Below are 25004 nucleotides of genomic sequence, written 5' to 3' on the forward strand. Positions count from 1 at the left end.
TGACTGCACAAATGGAGTGAGAGATGGGTAGCAGACGAATGACACCAATGCAAGGATTTTACCAGTTGTATCTGACGCTGTTACCGTATTTAAAGTGCGAAAGCAACATCTGAACGGCGATGCACTTACTAGGTTGGAACGAACACCGGCAATCACAATATTAAGAAAATAGAATGGCAAAAGGATGATACAATTTTTCATCACTTCAGTATTGCAAAATTTAAAGATACCGGGAATAAGATTTTAAAACATTTAACTATTATAGTAACGGAACCAGTTGAAACAGTAACTGGCGAAGACAAAAAACTTAAACTCATGCAAATTTACCACAATGATCCGATATCAGGCATTAATTTCGGAAACAAAAACTATATGCGAAAATACGCACCAAAATCTACTGGAAAAATATGTCACTCGACATTGCCAAATTTGTCAAAAATTGCGAAAAATGCCTATTAAACAAATTAAAACCAAAAATAAGTAAGGAAGGCTAAGTTCGGATGTAACCGAACATTACATACTCAGCTGAAAGCTTTGGAGACAAAATAAGGGAAAATGACCATGTAATGTAGGGTAACCCTGGAATGTGTTTGTATGACATTGGTATCAAATGGAAGGTATTAAAGAGTATTTTAAAAGGGAGTGGGCCATAGTTCTATAGGTGGACGCCATTTCGGGATATCGCCATAAAGGTGGATCAGGCGTGACTCTATAATGGGCTTTTACGATATGGGAATCAAGTGAAAGGCGTTAATGAGTATTTTAAAAGGTAGTGGGCCTTAGTTCTATTGGTGGACGCCTTTTCGTGATATCGCCATAAAGGTGGACCAGTGTTGACTCTAGAACGTGTTTGTACGATATGGGTATCAAACGAAAGGTGTTAATGAGTATTTTAAATGGGAGTGGGCCTTAGTCCTATAGGTGGACGCCTTTTCGAGATATCACCATAAAGGTGGACCAGGGGTGACTCTGGAATGTGTTTGTACGATATGGGTATCAAATTAAAGGTATTAATGAGGGTTTTAAAAGGGAGTGACCCTTAGCTGTACATGTAAAGGCGTTTTCGAGATGGGTGGGAATGTGGGCCAGGGTGACCCAGAACATCATCTGTCGGTTACCGCTAATTTATTTATATATGTAATACCACGAACAGTATTCCTGCCAAGATTCCAAGGGCTTTTGATTTCGCCCTGCAGAACTTTTTCATTTTATTCTACTTAATATGGGAGGTGTCACACCCATTTTACAAAGTTTTTTATAAAGTTATATTTTGCGTCAATAAACCAATCGAATTACAATGTTTCATCCCTTTTTTCGTATTTGGTATAGAATTATGGCATTTTTTTCACTTTTCGTAATTTTCGATATCGAAAAAGTGGGCGTGGTCATAATCCGATTTCGGCCATTTTAAACGATGCTCCTAATTCCTTTTCAAGACTGATGTCAGTCGCATTTTCCGGTATTTCACCTAACCAAGCATTCATGCATGTAGACGATGTTATAGTCAACGAATGCAGTGAAGCGCAATATTTAAAAAAAAATAGAAAAAGGTTTTGAGACATGCAGGAAGTTCAATTTGCGGCTTAACCCTATAAAGTGCAATTTTCTTCGATCTGAGGTAACATTTTTAGGGCATAAATGCTCAGCTAAGGGTATGTTACCCGACGATTCGAAAATAGAAGCGATAAAAAATACTCTAAGCCCTGTGACAAAGATGCAGTTAGAAGATTCGTGGCATTTGCCAACTACTAAAGGAGGTTTATATCAGATTTTGCTACTTTAGCAACACCATTAAACCGTTTGACCCAAAAAATGTCGAATTTAACTGGGATACTTTATGTGAATTAGCTTTCGAAAAACTTCAGCGCAGCCTAATGTCTCCAAAACAATTGCAAAATCCAGACTTCACTGAGGAATTTTTAATAACAGTAGATGCTTCAAAGAATGGTAACGATTTACCTATTTGTTTCGCTTCAAAAGCATTTAGCAAATCATAACAAGATAAAGCAATTATAGAACTGGAACTTTTGGCAATATACTTCGCAATTAAACAGTTTCGACCATACGTCTATGGTACACATCGGCCATTAGTTTATTTATTCAATATGAAGGATCCTTCATCTAAATTACCGAGAATACTATTAGAACTATCTGAGTATAATTTCACAATCGAATACATAAAAGGTAAATCCAATGTAGGCGCTGACGCCCTATCACGTATAAAAATAGATGAACTAAAAAACTCGAAAAAAAATATATTAGCAGTACAAACAAGATCTATGACAAAACAAAATGAGCAAACACAGTTAAAGAACGATGGCCAACAAACAGAAACATTACAAGTTTACGACAAATACGCCTATAATTTTTTAAAAAGAATCCCGAGGGCAAAATCAAATATAAATTATGATAGAAATGGTAAAATTAAAAGTATACAAATATGCGCACATTTAAAACATAAAAAACTCGAGTTACTTAATTTTGCGGTTGTTTTAATATAATTTAATTTATTTATTTATAGTAATTAATATATAATCTAATTAAATTAATTTATCTGCGTCTGTTGACTGCACAAATGGAGTGAGAGATGGGTAGCAGACGAATGACACCAATGCAAGGATTTTGCCAGTTGTATCTGACGCTGTTACCGTATTTAAAGTGCGAAGGCAACATCTGAACGGCGATGCACTTACTAGGATGAGTGATGCGTTACAGTGTGAGCTTCGGCTACTTTTTCATACGTGGGAAAGCTTCCTAGTGCCAGCGTAGAGTAATCGTGATGTATGCAATGCTATTGATGATTCGAAAGTTTGCCCATCTTGCACTAGAATGGCAGTGTTCTACAGTAATTGTACAATTCGTGTTTAAATTCCCTTATGTTACTAGATTTAACATCATTTGTTAACAAAATAGTGAATCTAAATGAACTACTTTTGAGGTTGGAACGAACGCCGGCAATCACAATATTAAGAAAATAGAATGGCAAAAGAATGATACAATTTTTCATCACTTCAGTATTGCAAAATTTAAAGATACCGGGAATAAGATTTTAAAACATTTAACTATTATAGTAACGGAACCAGTTGAAACAGTAACTGACGAAGACAAAAAACTTAAACTCATGCAAATTTACCACAATGATCCGATATCAGGCATTAATTTCGGAAACAAAAACTATATGCGAAAATACGCACTAAATACTACTGGAAAAATATGTCACTCGACATTGCCAAATTTGTCAAAAATTGCGAAAAATGCCTATTAAACAAAGTAAAACCAAAAACAAGTAAGGAAGGCTAAGTTCGGGTGTAACCGAACATTGCATACTCAGCTGAAAGCTCTGGAGAAAAAATAAGGGAAAATGACCATGTAGGAAAATGAAGCTAGGGTAACCCTGGAATGTGTTTGTTTGACATTGGTATCAAATGGAAGGTATTAAAGAGTATTTTAAAAGGGAGTGGGCCATAGTTCTATAGGTGGACGCCATTTTGGGATATCGCCATAAAGGTGGATCAGGCGTGACTCTATAATGGGCTTTTACGATATGGGAATCAAATGAAAGGCGTTAATGAGTATTTTAAAAGGTAGTGGGCCTTAGTTCTATTGGTGGACGCCTTTTCGTGATATCGCCATAAAGGTGGACCAGGAGTGACTCTAGAGCGTGTAACGACAGCCTGTCTCCATACTGGCTTAAATGAGTGGCAGAGTGTATATGCGTCTATGTGTTTATGTGTTTTGTGTCCAGGTCCGTGCCGTGGCCGCAATGTTGCCATTAAAATAATATTAACATAATAACATTAACATTGACAACATTGTACCTATAGTGAACACAATGTTGCAACGGAAATAAGATGTTGCGCTTGGCATCATGTTGTTATAATAAGTAAAATTTCACCATGTTGCTAACAACCTAGCAGCCTTGACGAATGATATGTAACTATGTGTTTGTTCTGTTCGGTATTATGTATGTGGATGTGTATTTGTGAAAGGCTATGAGCGTGTGAATGCATCAGTGCGAGCGGTCAAGGCACGAACCAAATGTATCTGTGTAGGTGTTCGTTTTGTGGAGCGGTAAGCGTATGGATGTATGAGTGCATGATTGTATAGATGGAAAATACGGGAAAGCCAAAAGAAGGTTTAGCTTGTATAGGTTGGAATTTTCCGTTTCTGGGTAACGTTCCTTACCACGGCGGTGGCTATAAGAAGGGGAAAACTGAGTCAACTGGCCAAAGTCTTGTTTTAACAGTGTCCAGTGCAAGTCTAGTGGTGATATGTAAAAGTGAAGTGCGCGCTTTTAAACGAAAGTGAAAAAAAAAAACAATAAAAAAAAAAAAGTTCACAAAGTTTGCAGTGCGCGAATTTAATCGCATTTTTGAAAATTTGTGCGTGTCGAAAGTTTCCGCGGTACGTGCAAAGAGCTGGAAGCAGTTTTCTGCCAACAAATTCTGCAAGAGGTAAGAACACATAATTTTTTTTTCCAGGCATGCTTGACTGGAGCTGGGTCATCAACTCGGCCTACCTCCCAAGCAAGCCAAAAAGAAAACTTGCATTGTCATTTACGCTCCGACATGCAAATATAGGTATGTAGATGACTGTGCAGACAGGAAATCCATAGGCAACTGTGTATAGGTACATGTACATAAATACGCTTTTACCTCTGAATTTTTTAACTGGATTTTCTTTTGCATCTAATTTCAGCGCGCAATTGATTTTTCTGTGGAGAAGACCAACTGGGCACGGTTCTTGGCGGCGTACCGCCTAAAAACAAATACATTATACTTGGCGAAATACCGCCCGGCAACAACAACCACGCACTACACTACATTTTTAATTTGGTGGCGCACACCACAACAACAACCACTACAGCACCTTTTTTATTGGCAATATACCGCAACAACCACAACCGGTATTTATTTTTTTTCTTGGCGGCATAACGCCCAACAACAACTACATCACATTGGCGACATACCGCTCAACACCAACTATACTATCTCCACTTCATCGGCGGCGCAACGCCAGTTACAAGTACTACCTTTTTTTTCTATTGGCAATTACAATTTCCACCAGCGGCCACATATTTTGTCATCGGCAATATATTGAACCACAACAACAACTGAAACAACATCACTCATTTGTTCTCTTAGGCGGCACAAAACGGATACCACAACACTACATGTTCTTTGACAGCTCACCATTTTCTTTCACCAGCCACCACACATCGTTCTCTTATTTTGGCATCGGCGGTGCAACACCAACAACAGGTACGATACCTCTTACTGTTGACCATTACAATCACCACCTGCGACATAAGCAGTAGCAGCGATAACACGTTTACTGTTGGCGGCCACATATTGTATCAGCAATATATCACCACAACGACAACAAGACCATCTTCATTCACCAACCAGCCCGACGAATTAATTTTTTTATCATCACCCAGCTAAGAAGTTACAATATAAGGAAGTCTAAAGACGGTATTAGCGGAGGTCATTTCCAACAACCAAATCATACTACAACGGCAGCAGCAGGAAACCATCGAAACTTAACTTCAACAGTCTTTTATTTTGCACCTTTTGCATTTTTCTTGCATATCGTTTATATATGTATCTTTTCATATGTATATCCCTTTTTTTATGTAGATTTTTGGTAGGAAAAAAAAGCTAAGGGCGGGGATCGAATGGTCTTTAGGTCTGCGCTTGTTAGTGGGAAATTTTTTTATCGGTGTGCTCTGCTTATAGCCGCACTTCCGCACATGCGTTTTTTTTTTATATGCCATCTCGATTAGACCGCGGCTAACTCGAAATTATGGAATTTGAACGTTCTTTCTTTTTTTTGCTGGCACAAATCACACTTATATATATTTGCCAGGACGTTTCCGGCAAACTTACCCTTATCCTTCCGGCACGAGCATTAGGGATTTGCTTATAAGCACCCACATAAAATTGTTCAATTTATTGCATATTTATTTTTTTTACGAGTTTTTTTTACCCACGTTTTTTTTTTATAATGTCATCACGACTATACATTTATTACTATCTATACGCTCATTAGCCAAGATCGTAAGTGAGCGATCTTAATCAGTGTTTGAGCGTGGTCATATGTACATATGCAGGCATGCTTAACGAACGAAACGATATCATTTCGTTACGATAATCAACGTTAATAAACGAAACGAAGTCATTTCGTTTCGTTTATTAACGTTAAGAACGACAAATTAACGTTAATTTGACGATCTTAACGTTAATAAACGAAACAAAGTGACTTCTTTTCGTTTATTAGCGTTGATTATCGTAACGAAATGATATCGTTTCGTTCGTTAAGCATGCCTGTACATATGTATGTTTGAGTGTTTCTCTCTTTACAGCTCGCGGACTCAACTCCAGCGGCGCCGTTGGATGAGAAGAGTAACTTGGTGAGTGTTTTGAGTGAAACATTGTAATTTATCAAAATACACCTGTTTAGTTGTATGTACATGTGTTAGCACAGATTCCTGCTCTTGCAAAAGTAGAACAGGAATTAGCAAATCAGAAAAATAAAAACAGATTGCAACGAACATATGTACATGCATGAAAAACGTCACAAACGTACATTTGCACTTACATACGTACCTTTTGTTTTCATAAACATATAAATTCTTTTGCTTTGATGACCTACTTTTGCGTTGTACGTATTTGATCTTATGTTTACTTGAGCGGTTGGGTAGGTCAGGGATTAGGGCACTTGATTTTTTTTTGTTCGCCCTCTTATTTTATTTTATTTTATTTTATTTGAATTTGTATCTTTAGGATTTAGAATTAGCTCCTATTAATAATAGTGCATTAGGGTGGCCCTAAAAGTTTAAATTCTATATTTGAGTTCAGACACTTTGTCTATTAGTCATAGGTATATTGTATTGCATTGAATTTGAAATTTATCTACTTCTTCCTGCATTCCCATGAATTTGTAATGTTAGCTAGTAATAAAGTTCAGCATTATATTTGAGCATTTTTTTTTCTTTGAGTAAATAGAAACATTAGAAATTGATACTAGTTAAGCCTTTTGGAATCCTTGGCAAATTATTTTGTAGTAAACTTTGAGTTCAAAGTTTTGTTGAAATTATTGAACTGGTAGTAGGTATTAGTTGGTAATTTGGAAACCAAAAAGTTTGTAAATAAATTATAAGAATTATGTTGAATGAAATTTGAATACATTTATTATGCAGGGCTAAAGTTTTAAGTTTGGTGTTGGTGCTGCACTTGTGCGCGGAAAGGTGAGGTGAAGGTGAGTATTTAGGGAAAATGACTGTGACAGGGGACAGACTCATGTCAGGTTTGGGGGCACTGTAAGTAGATAGCAGTCAGCACAGTGCCCACGGTGCGGTGCAAGTTGCACTGCAGAGGGAGGATAGACTCCACCTGACAGGACAGGCCTTCGTATTTTTCTACCCCTTACGCTTTCCCCTCTATAACTTTGCCCTTCACGTCTATTTCTATCTGTTTCAGCTTTTCTTTCCAACACATATGCAGGTATGAACCCTTCTTGTTCATGTGGCTGCGGGTGAGGTCGGTGGTGCAATACCCCGCCCAAAACGACGAGCTAGCCTGGGCCCGCAAGCATATCTGCTTGCCGCCGCTCCTCACCACCCAAACAGTCAGCCACGTAACAATGGCGCCCAACGGTAATAGCCTGATCACCTTTTTAGTTTTTTATCTTTCCATATTTTTTTTTTTTGTTTTTTTTTGCAAACCATTTTTAAATTTATAGTTTGCTTTGCAGTTTTTTATTCTCCATTAATCCTTCAAGTTCCGCTTTTATTTTTGTTTTGTTTCCAATATTTGCGTCCAGTTTTTAGCTCTTGTATTTCCAACGATAATAGCCCGATAATCTTTTTTATTTCCCACATTTTTTTCAAGTAACTCTATTTGTCACTATTCTTTAATCTTCCCACTTTTATTCCAGATTTCCTTGTTTTTGTTTTTTATCCCATGTTCCTTTCAAACCCAATCCTTATTTTCGTCTTTTGACTGGACAGGGACCGTCATGATCGTTTGGGTTTGCCTGGCCGACAAGTGTCATCATGACAATAAGATAGGGATTAGCGAAGTGCTCATACCAGGGTTCCTTCTTCGGGTTCCTGCAATTTGACTAAGTGGTACCTGGTATGACACTTAGCTAGGGACGGACTTAGGTAGGAGATCGTGGCGAGCTGTCCAGGCTACCTTACCGGGAGTCCAGCATTCCCGGTAAGTGAGGTTTACAGTCGTCGCCACGATAGTTAGGGGAGGAGGTGTGGCATCCACTCTTAGTGATAAGCCCATGATCGTGATGTGCCCCACTTCCACGGACAGCATGACGGCGGACTTCACACTAGATGTTTAGATACGGACGAACATGCTGCCTTCACCGAACCTTCGCCAAGGCAGCACCAAAATCACCAAGACATATATATTCAAGTTCAGTTAACCTATTTTCAACCATAAAGTTCGATACTTTTAAATTTTCAGTTTTATTAATTTTATTTATATTTTTTTTTTTTGGTTGTTGGTTATTTCATAATCATTAAGATTATTTTCAAAAAGTTTTCACGTTAATTTTAGAAATTTTGGAGTTTATAAATTTTTTATAGTGTTTTTGCTTTTAGTTTTTTTGTTGCATTATTTTATTTTCTACATTTATCCTATACATCCATACACTGTCGGATATTCCTTTTATTATTGTTTTTCTGGCAATTTTTACCGCAAATATAGGGGTTGAAATTAATTTTGGTTTTAATTAATTTCGATACTTGAATTTTTTCTAGTATATATACTAGAAAAATATTTTTTTTTTTTGGTTTCAAACTTGAATTTCCTTTATACTGAAGATACACATTACCTGAATTTTTACACACACATATATATATACGCATTCATACTAAATTTAATTGTAAGATCGCGGGTTCGAATCGAGCTCAAGGCCTAACAATAATTTTTTATCATTATTATTGTTATGATAAATTTTTTCTTAATTGAAAATTTAATTTATTTAATTAAATTTAATTGTAATATTTTCATATTGTGTTTTTTTATATTAGTTGATATTATATGTATATTTGGTTATTGGAATTTGCAGTTAGTCTTAACTTGGCTCCCCTTAACTATATCCATTATATTCTTGCTTGCTTCATATTTTGTTTCAATATTTACATCTTTGGGAGTATTTTCAAATAAATACTTACATATCTTCTTTGAGAACTTTCCCTTTTAGTCGCTTTGTTGGGGTTTCATAACTTTTGTTACTTTTCGCGTTTAGATTTTTTTTTTTTTTGGTAAAATTTTTTTTCACATACCGACAGTGGATGTCAGAGAAGGAAGTCGAAAATAGAGTTGTTGGGGGATTGGGTATCCTCGACTCCCAGAGGCGTCTAACTAGGAGCCGTGCGCGAGCCCTAGAAAACCAAATAGTTGGTTCAGTTTTTAACCAAATTGACACGGGTATACCGAGGCCCGTTGACTTTGTCCCTACGGACTATTTTAATAGGTGCGCGTCGCGGATCTTCGGAACTTTTGGCCCTGAACGTCCAATTAGGGTCTCTTTCGCGAACGGGGTGTCATTAAACGAGTCCGAAAATAGTCTAAACTTCTCCCAAAAAATCGATTTGGTGTGCCAAATGGTCGACAAGGAAAACGTAGGTGCCCAGGGGGGTGATGTTCCGGCGCAGAACGCACCATCAACGAATGTCGGCACTAGCCTTGATGCTCCTCAAAGCCACACCGCCCAAAATGCAAATAATGTCGAACAGCTGAGCCGAATGATGGCGATGATGGCGCAACAAAACGACTTGGTGGCGCAAATGGCAATGATGAGCATTAAGACCAGTGTCGATAACCTTGGTGGCCGCGTAGCAGACATAGAAACGTCAGCGTCTGGAAACGCAGAGCGCGTCAATGAGCCAACGGTCAGTTACAGTACCAGGCGAGATGCCAGCGATCCTCCCAGGTGGAAGAAGCTTGTCCTTGAAAAGTGGCACATCAAATTCGATGGGACCAGTAAAGGTATAAGCGTCGAAAGCTTCATCTTTCGTGTGGAGAGGATGCGCGAGCAGCATAATATTTCCTACTTCCAGCTCTTCACGGACTTTCATAGTCTGGTTTCCGGCGGTGCTTTGAAGTGGTATTGGCAGGTCCTTGAGGACCACGCAGACGAACCCGATTTCGGCTACTTCGAGCTGAAAGCCGAAATGCTAAGCCACTTCAAATCCGCCGAGTCCGACTATGAAATCATCCGTGAAATCATGGAAAGGAAACAGCTGCCCGCGAAAGCTTTTGATGACTTTTATGCCGAAGTCCACAATATGACGTTTCGTTTGCGGAAGAGGATCCCTGAGAGGGATCCGGTTGGCATCATCAGGGGCAACCTCAAACCGTACCTGGCCAACTTGACCTTCGCCATAAAAATGGACTCGTTGGCGGAGCTCAAGGCGGAATGCAAGAGAGCCGAAAAACTCATCAAAGAAAATAAGAGCAGGTCTAAAGTGGTCAGCGAGGTAGGCTGGCTTCGAGTTTCCTGAGCAGTTAGGAGAAGCAAAAATAGAAGCTTTTGATAGGAAGCCTCAACGTCCACCCCAACACCAATCTCAACCTCAACATCAACTCCCCACAAATCCCAATAGTGTTCGTCCTTCTGTTAGTCCCGCGTCCAAGTCCACTGCCAACTCCTTTTGTGCTTCCACTTAATGTTGTGTTTTTCGTGTGGTATGCCGGTGGATCACTTTGTGAAAAACCCGGCAGAAGCACAAAAACCAAATAAATGTTCGTCCTTGTTCCACAATATGGTATGTTTTGCGTGTGGAAGCGATTCGTCCTTTTGTGTTTTTAAACCGAAGCAGGGAAACCCCAGGCTGGCGGAGGTGACCGGGGACTCCAGCCAGAAGACAGGCAAGCCGGCAGCACAACTGTAAAGATTTTGAGAAGGGAAAAGGTAGATGGGAGAGTTGAAAAGATAGAAGGAAAGTTGAAACTGTGCGAGGGAAAGAGTTTACATCAGAGGAAAATTGAATATGAAGAAGCTAGGAGAAGAATTTTTTGTGAAACAATAGATATTAATAGAAAGAAGAGAAATTTTAAGAAAATAGAGAAAATGCGTGAGAAGAGGAGATATTTTAAACGGCTGAAAAATAAAATAATTGCCACCATAGTCACCGTGAAAGGTGATACTAGATTTTTTGCGAAAACTGAAGTCCTGGCTCTCTTGGATTCAGGGGCGAGTGTCAGCTGCTTAGGAAAGGACTCAGCTGCACTCCTTCGGGGAAAGGAAGCCTTGATTATGCCAATCAAGGGCCAGAATATCCGGACCGCGAACGGGGAGGAAACCGCTGTGGTGGGGGTAATAAAGTTACCTGTGGTTTGGGATAATGCCACAAAAGATTTGGAATTTTTGATAGTACCAGGCTTGCAGCAACAGGTTTATCTCGGCATAGATTTTTGGCAGGAATTTGGTATGAGTGTGGTGAGCAAGGGTGTGAGTGGTAGTGTGAATGGTGCCAGTGTGGCGGAGCTCGTGCCCGCCGAGGGTGACTTGTCTTTCGATGCTGTGCAGCACGTTTTGACGCCGGAGCAAAATAATAGGTTGGAGCGTGTAAAAGCCCAATTCCCGTCCTTCGCGGTATTAGGGTTAGGCCAAACAGATAAGGAGGAACACGTCATCGAGGTGGTTGACGAGAATCTGCCAGTAAAGCAGCGCCATTACCCGATTTCACCAGCTATTCAAAAACTCATATACGCAGAGTTAGATCGAATGTTGGACATGGGAGTCATCGAGGAGTCCAACAGCAGCTGGAATTCGCCGGTATCGCTGGTAATAAAAGGGACGAAAAACCGCTTGTGCCATGACGCTCGCAAAGTCAACGAACGAACAATTAAGGATTGCTACCCCTTACCACACATTGATGGAATCCTCAGCCGACTACAAAATACACGATTTATTTCCGCGATAGATTTTAAAGACGCTTTCTGGCAGATTCCTCTGGAGAAGAAGTCAAGAGAAAAGACTGCTTTTACTGTCCCTGGCCGACCCCTATACCATTTCACGGTCATGCCTTTCGGGTTGTGCAATGTAGCACAACGAATGTGTCGTCTCATGGACAAGGTCATTCCGGCCGCTTTACGTGAATGTGTTTTTGTTTATCTGGACGATTTGTTAGTTTGTTCTGTAGATTTCGAGTCCCATATGTGTTTATTGGAAAAGGTCGCTCGATGTCTTCGCGAGGCTAAGTTAACAATTAACGTAGAAAAAAGCAAGTTTTCTTTTAAAGAAGTTCGCTATTTAGGATATGTAGTCGGGGATGGTTGTATAAGGACAGATGCCAATAAAGTGGTGGCGGTGAGGGACTTTCCAGTTCCGAAAACCCCGAAGCAAATACGACGGTTCCTGGGTATGCCGGGCTGGTACCGACGTTTCATAGAGGACTATGCGACTATTGCAGCCCCGCTGCACGACTGCCTCAAGAAAGACAAAATCAAAAAGTTTGCGATGACGGACGAAGCAACGAAATCATTTGAAATTTTAAAGCAGAGTTTGGTTTCTGCACCGGTGCTCACACATCCTGACTTTAAGCGTCGTTTTTATATTCAATGTGATGCATCAACGGACGGAGTGGGAGGGGTTTTGTTTCAGTTGGACGATGACCAGAACGAAAGACCGATTGCCTACGTTTCGGCAAAACTAAATAAAGCGCAGAAGAACTACAGCATAACAGAACTAGAATGCTATGCTGCCATCGTGAGTGTCAAGAAATTCCGACCTTACGTGGAGGGAACCCCGTTCACCATCATAACTGATCATGCCAGCCTCAAATGGCTCGTGAATCAGAAAGACCTTTCTGGGAGGTTGGCAAGGTGGAGTTTGAAGCTCCAGGGTTATGATTTCGATATCCAACATAGAAAAGGTGCGCAAAACGTGGTTCCCGACACACTCTCACGAATGCACATGGACGAAATACTGACGAACGACAGAGCCATAGACGTGTGTCTCGAGTCACCGTGCTTCGAGTCGGAGGAGTGTACGGAGTTAAAAAAGACGGTGACCGAGAACAAAGATAAGTTGCCAGACTTATGCATATCGGACGGTTACGTTTATAAACGGACGCAATTCGACAGAGGGGACGATCTTCTAGCGGACCAGACCTGGAAGCTCTGGGTTCCGTCGGAACTGCGACCGGGGATGGTAGAGTCGTCTCATAGCTCACCGTCCGCTGGTCATGGTGGCATCCACAAAACGCTATCCCGACTACGTCAGAAATATTACTGGCCAGGAATGGTCACAGATGTATGCGCCCATATAAAAGATTGCGAAACTTGCAAAGCAAATAAGACACAAAACGTTTTCAAACAACCGATGATGGGTAAACAAAAGTTCATAGAGCGACCTTTCCAGCGTCTTTTCATTGATTTTATGGGTCCTTATCCGCGTTCTAGTGGTAATGTGTATGTCTTTGTATGTTTAGATCATTTTTCAAAGTTCGTGTTCTTAAAACCAATGAAAAGGGCAACTTCAGCTGAAGTAGTCAAGTTTTTGGAAAAGGATGTTTTTCATGTTTTTGGCGTGCCCGAATACGTACATTCGGACAACGGAAAGCAGTTTGTTTCTGAGATGTTCGGTAACTTTTTAGAAAAATATGGCACAAAACATGTAAAAACAGCTTTTTATTCACCTCAGTGTAACGCTGCAGAGAGGGTAAACCGATCTGTCCTACAGATCATTAGATCATTTATAAAAGAGAATCAGAAAAATTGGGACAAATGCGTCAGTGATGCCTCATTTGCGCTCCGCAGCGTTACACATGCAGCAATCAACATGTCGCCGTACTACGCCACTTTCGGTATGCCTATGATACAGCATGCTGCATCATATGAGCTATATCGAAAGCTGGCAGCGGTGAAGGATGTGGATTGCGAGGTAGAGGCCCCGGGTGATAAACTGCGACTGATTCGGAACAAAATTATGAAAGAGCTGAAGTTGGCCCATGAAAGAAGCCAAAAGGTATATGACACTAGGAGTAGGGATGTTAAGTTTCAAATTGGACAAGTGGTATATCGCCGAAACTTTAAGTTCCCAGGTCGATAACTATAACGCCAAGCTAGCTCCGAAACAAGTAAGATGTATTGTTTTAAACGTTATATGGAACTCAATGTATGAACTTGGCGACAGCAATGGGAAAAAGATCGGCGTATACCACGCTAAAGACATTTTTGCAAAAGAGTTTAATGTTTTTTGTAGTGCTAATACTCTTGTTCTATGTTATTTATTTATTTATCGACGTATTTTATTTATTAATTTATTGACGTATGTGATTATATTAGTAAATTATTTTTATTTGTTTTTTTTTTACCTTTTTATTTATTTGATTATTTTTGCATTTATTTATTTTTTAATTTTATTTATTTATTTATTTTACCTACTTGACTATTTGATCTGTGATATTTTTTGTTATATACATTTTTTTTTGCCATCTGTGATATTTTACTTTATAAATTTTTATTTTTTTTTTGTTCTGCTAACTGTGATATTTTATTATATTTTATTTGTTTTATTTATTTTTTTTATTTATTTTATCTGTGATATTTTATTTACTATTAGATATGTAGAGTAGTATCTGGGATATACGTTTAAGTAGTAGCATTAGCCCAGTGATTTAGTTCGTAGTTAAACAGAACAAAAGATTAAAGGCGTGAAAAAAATAGGCCCGGCATTGAGTCGTGGGTCGAGGCCACACGTTGGACGCAGGAAATAATACTTAGCAGGCTGCGTTTGGATTCTTTACGCACACGCTCCATAGTGCAGGCACCATCGGCGGTTGCGAGCCTGTAACGACAGCCTGTCTCCATACTGGCTTAAATGAGTAGCAGAGTGTATATGCGTCTATGTGTCTATGTGTTTTGTGTCCAGGTCCGTGCCGTGGCCGCAATGTTGCCATTAAAATAATATTAACATAATAACATTAACATTGACAACATTGTACCTATAGTGAACACAATGTTGCAACGGAAATAAGATGTTGCGCTTGGCATCATGTTGTTATAATAAGTAAAATTTCACCATGTTGCTAAAAACCTAGCAGCCTTGACGAATGATATGTAACTATGTGTTTGTTCTGTTCGGTATTATGTATGCGGATGTGTATTTGTGAAAGGCTATGAGCGTGTGAATGCATCAGTGCGAGCGGTCAAGGCACGAACCAAATGTATCTGTGTAGGTGTTCGTTTTGTGGAGCGGTAAGCGTATGGATGTATGAGTGCATGATTGTATAGATGGAAAATACGGGAAAGCCGAAAAGAAGGTTTAGCTTGTATAGGTTGGAATTTTCCGTTTCTGGGTAACGTTCCTTACCACGGCGGTGGCTATAAGAAGGGGAAAACTGAGTCAACGGGCCAAAGTCTTGTTTTAACAGTGTCCAGTGCAAGTCTAGTGGTGATATTCAAAAGTGAAGTGCGCGCTTTTAAACGAAAGTGAAAAAAAAACAATAAAAAAAAAAAGTTCACGAAGTTTGCAGTGCGCGAATTTAATCGCATTTTTGAAAATTTGTGCGTGTCGAAAGTTTCCGCGGTACGTGCAAAGAGCTGGAAGCAGTTTTCTGCCAACAAATTCTGCAGGAGGTAAGAACACATATTTTTTTTTTCCAGGCATGCTTGACTGGAGCTGGGTCATCAACTCGGCCTACCTCCCAAGCAAGCAGCATTGTCATTTACGCTCCGACATGCAAATATAGGTATGTAGATGAGTATATGACTGTGCGAACAGGAAATCCATAGGCAACTGTGTATAGGTACATGTACATAAATACGCTTTTACCTCTGAATTTTCTAACTAGATTTTCTAATTTCAGCGCGCAATTGATTTTTCTGTGGAGAAGACCCACTGGGCACGGTTCTTGGCGGCGTACTGCCCAAAAACAAATACATTATACTTGGCGAAATACCGCCCGGCAACAACAACCACGCAGTACACTACATTTTTAATTTGGTGGCGCACACCACAACAACAACCACTACAGCACCTTTTTATTGGCAATATACCGCAAAAATTTTACTTAAAAAAATTTTTTTTTTTAAAAGTGGGCGTGTTCTTCATTTGATTTTGCTAATTTTTATTTAGCACATATATAGTAATAGTGGTAACGTTCCTGCCAAATTTCATCATGTTATCTTCAACGACTGCCAAATTACGGCTTGCAAAACTTTCAAAAGTGGGCGGTGCCACGCCCATTGTACAAAACTTTACCAGTTTTCTATTCTACGTCATAAGGTCAACCCACCTACCAAGTTTCATCGCCCTATCCGTCTTTGGTAATGAATTATCGCACTTTTTGGATTTTTCGAAATTTTCGATATCGAAAAAGTGGGCGTGGTTATAGTCCGATTTCGTTCATTTTAAATAGCGATCTGAAAAGAGTGCCCAGGAACCTACATACCAAATTTCATCAAGATACCTCAAAATTTACTCAAGTTATCGTGTTTACGGACGGACGGACGGACATGGCTAAATAAATTTCTTTTTTCTCCCAGATCATTTTGATATATAGAAGTCTATATCTATCTCGATTAGTTTATGCCGTTACGGATTGCCGTTATGAGAACAAAGTTAATATACTCCGTGAGCTCTGCTCAGGGGATTCAAAGGGTTGTGTAGCGCAACATATAGCTTCTCCAACCCAATTGTCAACCTCACCTTCGAGCGGCGAATCCCGTTTCACTAACAGACGAGGCTGTGGCGACCCCAAGCTCCTCATGGAACTTGGGGGTGGGGAGGGAGGGATGGCCTGAAGGTTCAATGTGGCCATATAAATCGTTCCCGAGATGGTCGGGCCAGCACCTTAATGGTGCTGTGTTACCGGAGCGTATCGGATCTGTATCCGACAAAGGACCATCACATCGATAACACTCCCCAAAGCCTTCGGGGAGTAACCTAATCGCTACAACAACAACAACAAAGCTCTGCTCAGCTGAGTATAATAAAAGAGAATATGGTGCTCACACCAACTCCTTGTAAGCCTTTTGAAATTGTTGTTATAGACACGATAGGACCTTTGCCTGAATCAAACTATTGGAATAAGTTCGCTATTACCATGATGTGTAATTTAACCATATACCTAGTTACAATAGCTATACTGGATATACCGGATACAACTGCAAAAACAGTTGCATCCGCATTTTCGAAGGTTTTGTCTTAACTTATGGCATAATGAAATCAGTAAAATCCGATTTAGGAACGGAATTTAAAAATGAAATTTTCTCGGAATTAACCAAGCTTTTAAAAATCAATCAGAATTTTTCTACACCCTATCATCACGAAACTGTTAGTACTATTGAAAGGAACCATCGAGTATTTATTGAGTACTTACAGGCATGCATTAATGATAATTTTCCTGAGTGGGATGTCTATCTAAAATACTTTACATTTTTGCATAATACACCATATCCGGTTTTTGATAGCAAATTTACACCATTTGAGCTAATATTCGGTAAAAAAGCTACTTTGCCAAATGAGTTAACAAAAGACAAAATTGATCCAATTTAAACATTGAAAATTATGCTAACGTTGTAAAATACAGAATGCAAAAATCTCATATTTTAGCAAAAGAACTTATTCATAAACATAAACAAAGAAATAAAAAAAATGTACGATAGATCCTAGCCCAGTAAATTTAAATAAAAACAAGTAAAGGTGTCTAGGTTCGGGTGTACCGAACATTATATACTCAGCGTGAGCTTCAATTGTACATTTCATTTCAGATAAATTACTTTTCTACATAACACGTGGCACCGCCCGTTTAAAAAAAATGTCTCCCCATTTCCTCTTACAATAAAACTTGATAAGTGAAATATCATTGATTCAAAACTATTTTTTGCTAAGTTATAGCCTATTATTCTAGTCTACGACCATTTTAAACCTTTTAAATTTGTTTTATATCTAAGTTGCCGTGGTCTTTAACCGATCTCGTCCGTTTTTTCTAGAAATATTTCTTGCTATAGGGAAAATTTGTGTACCCAATTTTATTAAGATCCGTTAATTTTTCTTCGAGTTATGGCTCCCGATTAATAGAAAATTGCTTAGTCATAAAAGGGGCGGTGCCACACCCATTTTCAAAACTGTTAGTGTTTTCCAATTCAATTTAGAAAGTAATATTCTATTGATACAAAGCTCTTTTTCGCTAAGATATAGATTATTATTTTCGTCCACGACCCTTTTAAAAATTGTCTATATAAAAGTGGACGTGGTCTTTAACCGATCTCGTCCATTTTTTCTAAAAATATTTCTTGCTATATGGAAAATTTGTGAACACAATTTTATTAAGATCCGTTAATTATTCTTCGAGTTACAATACAACTTTTATATTTTATACTACGAATATTCTTACGTTATTTAGCATTTGCGTGAATAAAGAAACTAATATTTCTCTATACATACTTTAGTATGTATACATAAAACCAGTGCGCTGTTGCATTTTATCAGAGTTGCGAAAGTAAAATTTTATTATTAGTTATTTGCATGCAATATTTTACTTTTGGCAACTCTGTTCGATCGTCACGGTGTCGTGATCACTGTCGTTAAAAAACGAGCAATGATCGGCTGGTGGTGGTCCGTAAACGCATTGCAAAGGAGTATTGTTAGAGTACTCCAACATGAAGAAAATGGAACACGTAATCCAACAATTTTTGCAGGGTAGTTATTTGCATGCAATATTTTACTTTTGGCAACTCTGTTCGATCGTCATCGTGTCGTGATCACTGTCGTTAAAAAACGAGCAATGATCGGCTGGTGGTGGTCCGTAAACGCATTGCAAAGGAGTATTGTTAGAGTACTCCAACATGAAGAAAATGGAACACGTAATCCAACAATTTTTGCAGGGTAGTAATACTTAAGCGATAACAGTTAGTTACAATAAATTTCTAATAAGTTTAGAAGTAGAACAGCTGGAGCGGAAAATTAAAATTTAATACAAAATTGATATGGATGAACGAGTTAAAGGGGGGAAGGAATTAAAGAATTTGAAGAAATCTCGTTCCCCCAAATCAATTTGTACATCACACCAGGGAAAACAGATTTTCGAAAGACTGATCACCTTGCAAAAATGTTTTCCCTAGAGGGGTGATGTAATGGCACCAATACAGATATGGTAATGCAATTCAAAAGAGTAACATATCGATAGAGGGCTGGCAATGTCGACATTCTCATTGGAATGTCACATAACGGCATTATGAAAAAATGGAAATATTCAATTCAGATAGAGACGCGCTTAGAACTAGACGAACATCTTGTCGTCACATTGTTAAATAGAGTTTGAATATTATTAAATAGTAGATTTATATTAAATAAAAGTTTCCAATAAATATATATTGTTCGTTGACTAAACAAAAACTAATATTGTGTTATATGGTGCGTGGGTGCAAAGCCCAAACGTGAGTATTGAAATTATGGGCATACCGCCCAACACATTATAGGATGACTACAAATCCTTTACAGACAATCGCTTTGCTGCCCTCCCTATCCCGACTGATGCCCGCCAGAGGGAACGTGCTTTCCGCAAGGTCGTTGAATTCGCATCGGCTCGTTTTATTCCCGTCGGAAGAATTCCGGAAATGAAGCCTCATTTTCGGGCGGAGGCCGCAAATTTAGCGAGAGACAGCACGACCCGGCGACCCCCAAATAACGTATATAAACCAACGCATCAGATTGCTTGTGGATGAAACAAGCGGGCGAAATGGGAGGAGCATTTAAAGAATTGGAACCTCTCTGCCAGTGTTGGTAAGCTTTTGTCCACCGTAGAACAATGACAAAATCTCCGTCGCCTTGACGATAAAGTGACAAAGCCAGACGACAGGAAAACATACGCGCACACAAGCATAAACACAGCACGTCCCCAATCACCATCACCACCAAAGAGGTTGAAGGTGCCATCGTTCACGCTAAAGCTGTAGGCCCAGACGGCATAGCCATTCCGTCGCTTAAAAAACTTGGCAAAGATGGATTTAAATATCTAGCGCATGTCTTCAACCTGTCCTTATCCAACTTCGTCATTCCCGAGAAATTGAAAATGGCCAGAGTGGTTCCATTACTAAAGCATGGAAAACCAGTTGACGTAGGATAATCTTATGGTCTGATATCTCTCCTTTCGCCAGTAGCCAATACACTTGGAGCCCTTCTGCTTCCCTACTTCACTGCCAACTTCCAGAACTCAGATTCTGGAAAGGCTCTTAGATATTCACATTAGGTCGGCCCTAAATGGACCCAGGCCTTCTACGGCACAACGTTCGTACATGAAGGAAAGGTCTACAGAAACCGCCCTACATGAGGTCTTAGGTAGCATAGGCAGATCTCTACACTACAAAGAAAACGCTGCCTTTTTAGATATAGAGGGAGCATTTAACAATATAGAAATCAGGGCGGTTTCCAACGACCAGGAAGGGCTAGTGTATCAGGTCCGTTCCCCTCGTATTTTAGTGAAAACTAGAAGAGGCATTTCGAAGGTTTTATCCTTGGGCAGCCTAAAGCGGCCTTAACATAAACCTTTGTAAAACAGAGTTGATCCCCAGCGGGTTAAGGGGATAAGAATATACCCGCGGTAGGTATGCCTGTCGTAAGAGGTGACTAAAATACCAAATTGATTCAAAGAGTTGCCAGCGCAATATATAGCTTCTACAACCCAATTGTCAACCTCACCTACTCTTGGCGAACCCTGTTTCATTAACAATCAAGGCCCTGGCGACCCAAGTTCCTCATGGAACTAGGGGGTTGGGAGGGCGGCATGGCCTAGAAGGTTTAATATGGTTGTTGTTGTTGTTGTGTAGCAGTGCTTCGCCCCATCCAATAGGTGCGACCAATCACAAATTGTCATCAATGTCCTCTAACGGGAGCCCAAGGAAACTTGCAGTTTCAACAGGGGTGGACCCTAATGAGAGGGGTGTTAGAGGCGTTGGTTCCACATTACAATTACAGAGATTGTTGGTGTCATGTAGGGACACATTGCAATCGGGGCATACATTTTGTATGTCGGGGTTGATTCTGGATATGTAAGAGTTTAACCTGTTACAGTATCCAGATCGAAGTTGAGCTAGAGTGACTCGCGTTTCCCTGGGGAGTATGCGTTCCTCTTCCGCAAGGTTTGGGTACTGTTCTTTGAGTACTGGATTCACCGGGCAATTCCTGGCATAAAAGTCCGACGCCTGTTTGTGGAGTTCACCAATGACCTGCTTGTGTTTATTTGCTTCATACGGCTGAGTTCTCAGGTGCCGTATTTCCTCATAATGCTTACGGAGATGACTCCTTAAGCCCCTGGGCGGTGTTGTCTCATCAATCAGATGGTATGCCCAGGTTTCTGGGTATTCAACAGGAACTGTTTGGTTAGCATCTCATTTCTCTCCCTGATGGGGAGTATTCTGTCCTGAGGACATAAGAAGACAACCCGTGGCGGTTCTGAGGGCAGTATTTTGGCAGGCCTGTAGCTTCTTCCAGTGATTGGTCTTTAGGCTTGGCGACCATATCGGGGACGCGTGGCATGCAATCGGCTGGCCAATTGCTTTGTAAGTGGTAATGAGCGTTTCTTTATATTTTCCCCAAGTACTGCTAGCAAGAGCAGCAGTTTATTCTGTTGGAAAGCTCATCGATCTTTGGGCCTGGGCCTGTGGCAATTATTGTGCAGCCATCGGCGTAGGAAACGATAGTAACTCCTTCTGGTGGCGAAGGTAGCTTTGATATGAAGAAGTTAAACAAAAGTGGGGATAGGACACCACCCTGGTGCACCTCTTGTTTAATTCTTCTTGGTGTAGATGATTCGTTTCTAAATTGCACTGATGCCTGCCGACCACCCAGATAATTTGAGGTCCACCTTTTAAGGCGTGGGGGAAGGGTAGACCCTTCCAGGTCTTGCAGTAACGTGCCATGGTTGACCGATCATAAGGTTTTGATAGGTCTAGCGCAACGAGTACTATTCTTTTGTGAGGCTTTTGATTTGAACCGCAATTTATCTGAGTGCTAATGGCATTTAGCGCGGTGGTGTCGATATGGAGTTTTCTAAAGCCATGCTGATGACAAGCTAGCTGCAAATTTGCTTTGAAGTAGGGGAGCAAAATGGCTTCAAGCGTCTTGGCTACTGGCGATAGGAGAGATATCGGGCGATATTACTCTCCTATGTTAGCTGGTTTCCCAGACTTTAGTAGCGGGACCACCATGGCCATTTTCCATTTTTCGGGAATGACAAATGTGGAGAGAGACAGGTTAAAGACATGCGCTAAATATTTGAAACCCCCTTTCCCTAGGCTTTTAAGCATCGGCATGGCTATGCCGTCTGGGACCACTGCTTTGGGTGGTTTAGCATGACCGATGGCGTCTTCAACCTCTTTGGCGGTGATAGTAATTGGAGAGGCACTGAATTTATGTTTATGTGCGCGTCTGTTGGCCCTCCGTCTATCTTTGTCGACCGTAGAATGCATTATATATTGTCGGCAGAAAGCGCTCGCGCATTTTTTCGCATCCGAAAGCACTTTATCGCCAAAGACGATGGAAATTTTGTCATTGTGCTAAACGGATTCGATAGGGACTTTACGGTGGACCAAAGTTTACCTACACCGGCAGAGAGGTTATAACGGCTTAGGTGCTCGTCCCATTTCGCCCGCTTGTGTTCATCCACAAGCATTCTGATGCGTTGGTTTATATCCCGTATTTGGGGGTCGCCGGGATCGAGCTGTCTTATAAGGTCACGTTCTCTCGCTAAGATTGCGGCCTCCGCCGGAAAATGAGGCCGAATTTCGGGAATTTTACCGGCGGGAATGAAGCGAGCCGAGGCGGATTCAACGACCTTGAGGAAAGCACACTCCCCTTGGCGAGCATCAGTCGGGATAGGGAGGGCAGCAAAGCGGTTGTCTGTAAAGGATTTGTATTCGCCCACTTTCCTTTTTGGAAATTTATGAAAGTGCGTTTTTCTGTAACGATGAAGTCGGCGGTACGCTCGAGCGAAATAAGTATAGGCAGGTTATCGGATGCCAATGTTACCATCGGCTGCCATTTGACGCAGTTTACGAGTCCCGCGCTCACGATAAACGCGAGGCCGCCTCTATTTCCGCTCTCGCGATCTTTTCGGTGGACATTATACCCAGAACAGGTCTGCAGAGCAGATCTTGCTGTGAGTTTAGTCTCTTGAACCACAGCGATGCGGATGTTGTGCCGCTTCATGAAATCGACTATCTCCGTGATCTTCCCGTTAATCCATTACAGTTTAACTGCAGAACGGCTGGAAGGTAGTGAAGGGGCGCTAAGACGAATACTACGGGACGCCCTTGGGCGTGAACAGCAAGGAGCCACAAAAGATTTATAAAACTTACGAGGACATCGGGTTTTGGGATCTAGCCCAGAACACCTACCTTAGAGTGACGACGTCTCCCCGGTTGCACTTCAGAATTATGCAATTAAACCGTAATGGATTAACTGGGAAGATCACGGAGATAGTTGATTTCTTGAAGCGGCATAACATTCGCATTGCTGCGATTCAAGAGACCAAACTCACAGCAATATCTGCTCTGCAGATTTGCTCTGTGTATAACGTTACCAGGAAAGATCGTGAGAGTGGAAATGGAGGCGGTCTTGCGTTTATCATCCACCACACAGTGCAATATAATCTTTACGATCCCGACATCGGCCGCAGGGACAGTGTCCTAGCACGTCATGGCATATCTGTCCGGTCAGGCGATGTAAACTTCGAAATCATCAACATCTACATCCCACCTGTCACCTGTTGCCCCAGTGGATACCGCCCTGATATCAGAGCACTACTCAATGGCGATAGTCGCATTATCTTAGGAGATTTCAATGCCCATCATGATCTATGGAATTCAAACCTACAGGCGGACGCAGGGGTGAGATGTTGGCGGACCAAATAGGGAAAACGACGTTCTGCACAATAAACGGAGACGCCCAAACTCTTATGGTAGGAAGCTGTCACAGATCGCCAGATCTATCCGTCGTGAACGCAGGGGTAGTAAACTGCGTCAACTTGCAGCCGATGGTAACCTTTGCATCTGACCACCCGCCTATACTTCTTTCGCTCGAGCGATCCGCCGACTTCATCATTACCGAGAACAGCACTTTCACCAACTTAAAGAAAGGAAAATGGGATGACAACAAATCCGTTACAGACTACCGCTTTGCTGCCCTCCCTATCCCGACTGATGCCCGCGAAGGGGAACGTCCTTCCCGCAAGGTCTTTGAAGCCGCCTCGGTTCGGAAACATTCCGGAATTCCAGGCTCATTTTCTGGAGGAGGCCGCAAATTTAGCGAGAACGTGACCTTATAAGACAGCACGACCCCGGCGACCCCCAAATAAGGGATATAAACCAACGCATCAGTTTGCTTGTGGATGAACACAAGCGGGTGAAATGCGAGGAGCATTTAAAGAATTGTAACCTCTCTGCCGGTGTTGGTAAGCCTTGGTCCACCGTAAAGCAGCTATCGAATCCGTCTAAGCACAATGGCAAAATCTCCATCGCCTTTGGCGATAAATGGGAAAAAATGCGCGAGCGCTTTTTGCCGACATTATGTAATACATTCTACGGTTGATAAAGTTAGACGACGGGCCAACAGACGCACACACAAGCATAAATACAGCGCGTCCCCAATTACCATCACCGCCAAAGAGGTTGAGGATGCTATCGTTCATGCTAAACCATCTAAAGCAGAGGGCCCAGACGGCATAGCCATGCCGATGCTTGAAAACCTAGGCAAAGACGCATTTAATTATCTAACGTATGTCTTCAACTTGTCCCTTTTTACCTTCGTCAAAACCGAAAAATGGCCAAGGTGGTTCCGCTACTAAAGCGGATATCTCTCCTATCGCCAGTAGCCAATATACTTGAAGCCATTCTGCTTCCCTACTTTAATGTAAATTTGCAACTAGCCCATCATCAAAATGGCTTCCGAAAATTACATAGCATTACCACCACGCGAAATGCCATTAGCACTCAGATAAACTGCGGATTAAATAAAAACTCCCACCATAG

General features: G+C 40.8%; 1 protein-coding gene across 8 annotated transcripts in view; it reads right to left on the reverse strand.

The window, feature by feature from the left end:
* Positions 1–25004, reverse strand: part of TM9SF2 (transmembrane 9 superfamily protein member 2) — a 483300-nt gene that overhangs the window by 191965 nt on the left and 266331 nt on the right. The window lies entirely within an intron of this gene.

The sequence above is a fragment of the Eurosta solidaginis genome, chromosome 2, assembly GCF_040869045.1.
Source record: "Eurosta solidaginis isolate ZX-2024a chromosome 2, ASM4086904v1, whole genome shotgun sequence".
Taxonomy (NCBI): domain Eukaryota; kingdom Metazoa; phylum Arthropoda; class Insecta; order Diptera; family Tephritidae; genus Eurosta; species Eurosta solidaginis.